This window comes from Orycteropus afer, unplaced genomic scaffold (assembly GCF_000298275.1).
Source record: "Orycteropus afer afer isolate SDZICR_OR568_19922 unplaced genomic scaffold, OryAfe1.0 scaffold01178, whole genome shotgun sequence".
Taxonomy (NCBI): domain Eukaryota; kingdom Metazoa; phylum Chordata; class Mammalia; order Tubulidentata; family Orycteropodidae; genus Orycteropus; species Orycteropus afer.
Window position 1 is genome coordinate 231,335 of NW_006922765.1, and position 8,121 is coordinate 239,455.

General features: G+C 38.5%; 1 pseudogene; it reads left to right on the top strand.

The window, feature by feature from the left end:
- The first annotated feature begins 395 nt into the window (after positions 1-395).
- Positions 396-1,351, top strand: LOC103212964 (annotated as a pseudogene).
- Positions 1,352-8,121: the final 6,770 nt, after the last annotated feature.

An 8,121-nucleotide genomic window follows, 5' to 3' on the forward strand; every position in this document is an offset into this window, starting at 1 on the left:
AAACTGGGTTAGGGTTGTTAATGGCAATTGGGGAGTGATATCAAATATACATGAAATGTTGAATGTAAAACAAACTCTGCTCTGTAAACTTGTACCTAAAGCACAAAAATAAATAAATAAATAAATAATAAAATTTAATTTAAAAAAATATTTTATGAATTAATGAAAGAATGTCTCCGATGAATTTTTGAGGAAAATATTGCCTTGAGTTAGTGGCTAGTCAGTTTCAGCATCAAGGAGAAGGTGGTATATTTGAGTTTCCATGAAATTTTCGGGGAAAGGGGACTGGATTTATAGATAATATATTGAACTAAATGTGTTTCGAATACAATCACCTACACGCCTGTTGAGTGGTTGATCACTTAGGCTTGTGCCTAAGTTGCATTTGCTCTTTTCTCTTTTCCAGAAGTTCCATCAGCGACATGGAACGAAGAAACCAAACATATGCTTCTGAATTCATCCTCTTGGGACTCTCAGAAGAGGAAGAGGTGCAGCCTTTGCTCTTTGGGATATTTCTGTCCATGTACCTGGTTACCTTTATTGGTAATTTGCTTATTATCTTGATGATTATCACTGACTCCCACCTCCAAACACCCATGTACTTCTTCCTTTCCAATCTCTCTTTTGCAGACATCTGTTTCACCTCCACCACTGTCCCAAAGATGCAGCTGAACATCCAGGTGCAGAGCAAAGTGATTACCTTTGAAGGATGCATCACCCAGATGTATTTTTTCATGCTCTTTGGAGGATTAGACAACTTCCTCTTGACAGTAATGGCCTGTGATTGGTTTGTGGCCATCTGTCACCCCTTACACTACACAGTCATCATAGACCCCAAAATCTGTGGTCTCTTGCTCCTGGAATCTTTTTAATTGAGTGCTTTGGACTCTTTATTACATGGCTTACTGATTTGAGGCTGTCTTTTGGCACAGAGATAGAAATAGCCCACGTTTTCTGTGAACTTAACCAAGTGGTTCAACTTGCCTGTTCTGACCCCTTCCTCAATGACCTACTGATATATATTGCAAGTGGATATCTGGTTTTTATTCCTCTCATTAGTATCATATTGTCATACTGTAAGATTGTATCCTCTATTTTGAGAATTTCATCAGCTGGGGGCAAGTATAAAGCCTTTTCCACTTGTGGGTCTCACCTCTCAGTAGTTTGCTTGTTCTATGGTACATTTCTTAGAGTGTATCTTAGTTCTGCTGCTACTCGGAACTCCAGGAAAACAGCAATAGCCTCAGTGATGTACACTGTGGTGACCCCCATGCTGAACCCATTTATCTACAGTCTTAGAAACAAGGACATAAAGCAAGCCCTAAAAAAACTCTTCAGCTGCAAAACATGATAGAGTCCTTTGTCTCAAAATTAGAGAATGACTCACGAGTAACAGAGCTGGAAACTATGAAACCTTAAACCATGACACATTTACCATTCCATAACAGAAAGGAAATATGTAGTTTTTCCAAGTTCATAACAGAAAGGATACATGCAATTTATCCAAGTTCTATCTCTCTAATTTTCATACAGTATAAGCAATTGTTTTGCTGAATTTCATGTAAATTATTTTTCACCTCTCTGATTGTGTACCATGGGTTTGGAGTAGAAAATAGAATCAACTGCATGTCTTTTCAGCACTAAACTATTTAATATAGGAAACTGCGTACTTACAAACTTTTACAAAGAGCTGGAGGAATGAAGGTTTACTACTGTCTGCCAGATAAAAACAAGTGCCTCTTTTATTAACTGCTTTTGGAGAAAAATCATTTGTCTTATCCAAGGCTGTTCTCAGCTCGCCTGGGTTTATTTTACTAAACTCCATAAAGATATCACCTCTGGATTAGGAGAAGCATTTTTTGTCACCGTCTGATTAAGTTTGTAATAATCCACATGCACTCTGCAAGATCTAGTATGCATAGTCCAAATCATGCAGTCAGTGGAGATGTAGTAACAATTAGACCTCTGTTCATTCAAATATCCAAACAATATTCATTCAAATGTTGTTGTTGTCACCAGTCTCTCTGATTTATTCAGGGATACATTGATGCTCCTTTAAAGATATTTTGATGGGCAGGAACACTTTTAGGAGCTATTCCATGATAGTTCCTACCATAATCCCTTCACTTAAAGATCACAAAATCAATGTGGGTATTCTTCCAATTGCCAACTGTGCCATTTCCAATTATGTCCCAAAAACTAGGAAATAATGAGAGGGTATATCTTTGGATCTACTGTATAGTGTGCAATAGAGTAAGGCTAATGCCTAACTCATCACCTTACCTGAGAATTCACCATTTTGGCAAGATATAGTGAAGTCTTGGGATTACTGTTTGCTCACTACTAGTATCTAAGTTTCTAGAAAGTGATCTGATTATTTCAATTTACCCATTGCATAGTGTTCCAGTTAAAGGGCCACAAGCTCATTTGACTAGTAGTGTTCTGGTAAATATTTAAGTCTTTCTTAACAGAGAGAGAGAGAGAGAGAGAGAAAATATACATACAATAGGAGGGGAAAAGAGAGCAAGGAATAGAGCAAGAGAGAGAGAAAATAAAATGTCGAGCAGAAATAAAAATTTGTGGCGGTTTTATAATCCATGCCCAAGGATAAGTGGCCTCACTACTTGAGTGTCTGTGTCACTGCACTCTCAGGTCTGAGAATCAATTAAGAAATAGTGATACTTCATTTTGGTGACTCAAGTCATTTCTTTTCACCATACCTGGAGTATTTTTAGTTATGTGAATTGGATAGGACCTTAATAGGCTACCTGAATTTTGATTCATGGAGACACCATGAACAATCTACCTTTTCTAAAGCTACCTGCAATTTAATCTATTAGGGTTAACATGCTGGTCTGCTGTTTTTACATTAACCGTGACCACCATACTTCTGGTGCTTTAGTGAAGCCAGTTCAAAATGTCTTCATTCCCAGTGAACTCAGGAAACTTCTATTTCGATCTCAGCATCTTGCAATGTAGCTCTGTCAAATAGAGGCCAAGCACTACAGAGCTGTCCAAGGAAGCTGCTATCTCACTGTATTTCTCCATCCCCTGGTAAACGGAGTGGTCTCTGAGCCTCAGAGTGTTTCCCAGTGCTTACGGGAAAGGTGGGTGATTAAGTCACGCATGACCAATCCATGACATCCATTTCTTACCTACATTATAGTGAGATACTTATGTCACGGAACTTCCTTTAGAGCAAGCTGCTATAATATAATCCAAGCTTTAGACAACTAACTGGAAAACATTGGGAACTATGCCCATTTGCTTGAGCTGGCATGTGGAGCCCAGAGGCTCTGTGGATGAGCACCATCACTATACTTGTCAGTCTCTAAAATTTTTTTGTTCTTCCATAGACTGGCACCCATAGAAGTCATTGTCTGGTGTATTCTCCAAGTTTCTATAACAAAAATTAAAAACATTTTGCATTTATTTTTATACCTTAATCTTGTTTTTCTTAGTCAGACTTGCATTTGTCTCTCTGGGGTATCCTGGAACCTGAGTCAGATTTCAGTCTTGTGGTGATGAGAGGGGAAGAGATTAGCCATTAGAACAGTTGTTATCCTCTTGCAAGGTGCACATGACTTGGGGAAAAACATTCCAGGGACTTCTGATGAAGTACCCCTTGTCTCATCACACAGGTAAGATATGCACCCTGGACAGCACGGAATTCTCTGTGCAGCAGGTGAATCAAAGCAGTATAATCCACCAGATCATTATTTTTTTCCAAATAATGCCTTGAATTTTACTCTAGACATTCGACAAGACTGTTGATTCAATTTATCTTGTTATTCATTAATTTGCAGATTAGGCTCTGTTTTTCAGTCATTCTCACATCAGACCTGCAGCTTTGAGAGATAAGAGTGCAATGCAGGAAATTTCCTGATTCATTGATTGTGTCATTATCTGAGAATTTAAAATCCTCAGCTTGTCGTGTTCTTTGTGTAAGATCTCTCATGCACTCTGAAGCTCCTAGACCATGCTACATTCCTTGGATTCTTACTCCAAACAGAAACATTTATCACATAAACAAGTCAGCCTTCCAAAATCTTGGTTCAATATGCAGTTCCTTCTGTGTGACAATAGATGATATGTTATGAAACAGCATTGCCACTGCTGTCCATATGCTACCATTATCAAAAAGTAACATCTCCAATGCTCTCAAATCCAACAATTTATAACATCAATTTTGATATTCATATAATGGAAGGTTATTTTCTTTAAACAGAACTCTGTTTCTGTTTAAGTATTTTCAGAGAAAGTTTGTAAGTGTTTACCTACAATATTTTTGAAAGGGTTGATGGTATGTCCTTAAAGTATTAATTGGTACTTACTGGTGATCAGAATGAGATAGTTGGAAACAAAGAAGGATCAGTAGTTGAAAAATATGGCCTAGGTGAAAGAAATTATGTCAGAGATTGCATGATAAAATTTGCTAGACCAGTTACTTACTCATTGCAAATACCTTTTTTCATCAACTTAGACGGTAACTATACATGAAGTTGTTTCTGCCTTTTAACATTAGAGAATAGTGGTTCTATGAACATAGGTATACAAATATCTTTTAAATACCTATTTTTGATTTGTTCTGGTATATACCTAGGAATTGAATGCTGGATCACTTGCTAAAAGGTCCTTGAAGTATTGAGAATGACTCCAAGAATGACAGTGAAAATGAGGCAGGCTAAGAAAAAAGATATCTCTGTTCTTATTAGAAAGGTGGGAGAATCAAGATTCCACTGAAGTTACTCAATCCACCAATACATTAAGAGCTCTGGTGGTGTAATGCCTAAGGCATTTGACTGCTAACCGGGAGGCTGGTGGTCCGAACCCACCAGCCACTCCTCAGAAGGAAGACTGAGCAATCTCCGCTCGTAGAGTTACTGCCTCGGAAATCCAAGGAGGGGTTGCTATGAGTCGCTATCGACTCGACGGCAGTGACATGGCATTTTCTGCAATCCAGGAAGTAGAAAATTCTTCCTGTGAGTGCTGGCTAAAGACACGCTACCACTTTCTCCAAAAACCCCAATGCCTCTCCAACCATGATTGGCAGCATAACTGGCAGAAGCCATGCATTCACTCACTTCTGCCTTCTGAATTACTCATGTGTACATCCAATCACCACCATTCATCTGTTAATTTGTCCTACTGTGTGTTGCTGTGATGCTGCAAGCCATGTTGCCAGTATTTCAAATAAGAGTAGGGTCACCCATGGTGCAGAGTTATCAGCTGAGCTTCCAGACTCAGACAGACTAGGAAGAAGGACATGGTAGTCTACGTCTAAAAGAACGGGCCACTGAAAACCTTCGCAGTGCAACATTGTCTGACAGAGTGCCAGAGGATGAGCCCTTCTGGTTGGAAGGCACTCAAAATACCACCAGGGAAGAGCTGCCTCCTAAAAATAGACTTAACCGTGAAGATATGGAAGGAGCAAAGCTTTCTGGGTCCTTCATTAGCTGGTGTGGCAGGAATGAAATGAGAGGAAATAGCAGCAAGCATCCATTACTAATTGGAATATGGAATGTATGGAGTATGAGTCTAGAAAAACTGGAACTTTTTTAAAAAATGGAATGGAACACATCATGATTAATGTGCTAGTCATTAGTGAACTGAAATAGACTAGTACTAGCTATTTTGAATAGAGCAATCATATGGTCTATTACATTAAGAATAACATATTGCAGAGGAATGGCATTACATTCATTGTAAAAAGAATATTTCAAAATCTACCTGAAGTACAATGTTGTCAGTGGCAGGAGAATATGCATACACCTACAAGGAAGACCAGCTATTATGACTGTCATTCAAATTTATGTACCAACCACCGATGTTAAAGGTGAAAAAATGGAAGATTTTTCCCAACTTCTGTAGTCTAAAATTGTTCAAACAAGCAATCAAAATACACTGGTAATTACTGATGATTAGAATGAGAGAGTTGGAAACAAAGAAGAAGCACAGTAGTTGAAAAATATGGCTTTGGTGAAAGAAACGATGTTAAAGATGACATAACAAAATTTTGCAAGACCAATGATTTACTCACTGAAAATGCTTTTTTCAACAACATAAATGGTGACGATACAGGAGCTTGTTTCTACCTTTTTTAACATTAGAGAATAGTGATTCTATGAACATTAAAAAACAAACAAAAAACTCATTGCCATCGAATCAATTCCAATTCATAGTGACCCCCTTTGGGTTTCTAAGACAGTAAATCTGTATGGAAGTACATTGCCCAGTCTTTCTCCCACGGAGTGGTTGGTGGGTTTTAACCACCAACTTTTGGTTAGCAGTCAAATGCTTTAGGCACTATGCCACCAGAACTCCTTTGAACATAGATGTTCATATGTTCATATGTCCATATCTTGTTCTTATGTTCATCAGAACACAGGTGTACAAATATTTTCTAAATATCTATATTCAATTCTTTTTGGTATATACCTAGGGTTTGAGTTGCTGGGTCATTTGCTAAATCTATGTTTAGCATTTTGAGGAACTGGCAAACCATTTTCTTTTCCCACCAGCTATATGTAAGGGTCATATAGATTAAGTATAACCTCAGACAAAACCAAATGCAGAACATAAAAGCAGCATAGGATGCAGGGCACCGATTTACATTTACAGATGCTGCTGTTGTTCTTCAGTGCCGTCTAGTCAGCTATGACTCATAGTGACCCTGTGCACAACAGAACGAAACACTGCCCGGTCCTGCTCCAGCCTCACAACGCTGCCTATTCCTGAGCCCATTGTGGAGGTCACTGTGTCAGTCCATCTGGTTGAAGGCCTTCCCCTTTTTCGCTGACTTTTCACTTTACAAAGCATGATATCTTTCTCCAGGGAATGGCCCTGTTTTGATTACCTAGTGTCTCTCTCACAGAAGATATCACAAATGGTTTGGTGTGAAGAAACAGGAGGTTATTCTCTTACAGTGTGGGAGGATAGATTATGTGCTCAGCATACAGATTGAAAAGGTATTGTGAAGAGATACAACCTGACACACTCCCTTCCTGATTTTAAACCATTCAGAATCTGTTTCAAGGACAGCCGCCTGGTCTATGTACAGGTTTCTCATGAGCATGATTAAGTGTTCTGGAATTCTCATTCTTCTTAATGTTATCCATAATGTGGTATGTTCCACACAGTCGAATCCATTGTCATAGTCAATAAAAAACCAAATAAACATCTTTCTGGTACTCTTTGCTTTGAGCCAAGATCCATATGGCATCAGCAATGACATCCCTCATTCCACATCCTCTTCTGAATCCAGCTTGCATTTCTGGAAGTTCTCTGTCAAGATACTGCTGCAACCATTTTGTAATTATCTTCAGCAAAATTTTACTTGCATGTGATATTAATGTTATGGTTCAATAATTTCCACTTTCTGTGGGATCATCTTTCTTTGGAATGGGTACAAATATGGATCTCTTTCAGTCTTGTCCTGGTAGCTGTCTTCCAAATTTCTTGGCATAGATGATTAAGTACCTTCAGTGCACAATCCATTAGTTGAAACATCTTAATGGCTACCCCATCAGTTCCTGGAGCCTTGTTTTTCACCAATTTCTTCAATGCAGCTTCAACTTCTTCCTCCAATACCACTGGTTCTTGATTATGCCATCCCCTGAAACGGATCAACATCGACCAATTCTTTTTGGAACAGTAACTCTGTGTGTTCCTTCCATCTTCTTTTGATGTTTCCTGCATCACTCGGCATTTTGCCCATAGAATCCTTCAATATTTCAACTCCAGGCTTGAATTTTTTCTCCAGTTCTTTCAGATTGAGAAATGCCAAATGTGTTCTTCTTTTTTACTTTTCTAACACCAGGTCTTTGCACATTTCTTTATACTAATTGACTTTGTCTTCTCAATCTGCTCTTTGAAATCTGTTCATCTCTTTTATCTGGTCATTTCTTTCATTTGCTTTAGCTATTTTCCATTCATGTGCAAGTTTCAGAGTGACTTCTGATGTTCATTTTGTTCTTTTCTTCCTTCCTGTCTTCTAAATGACATTTTGCTTTCTTCATGAATTATGACATCAAAAATGTCATCCCACGGCGGGGCAAGATGGCGGACTAGGCAGAAGGATTGCACAGACCCTCTTCAACAAAGAAAAGGGAAACCAATTAA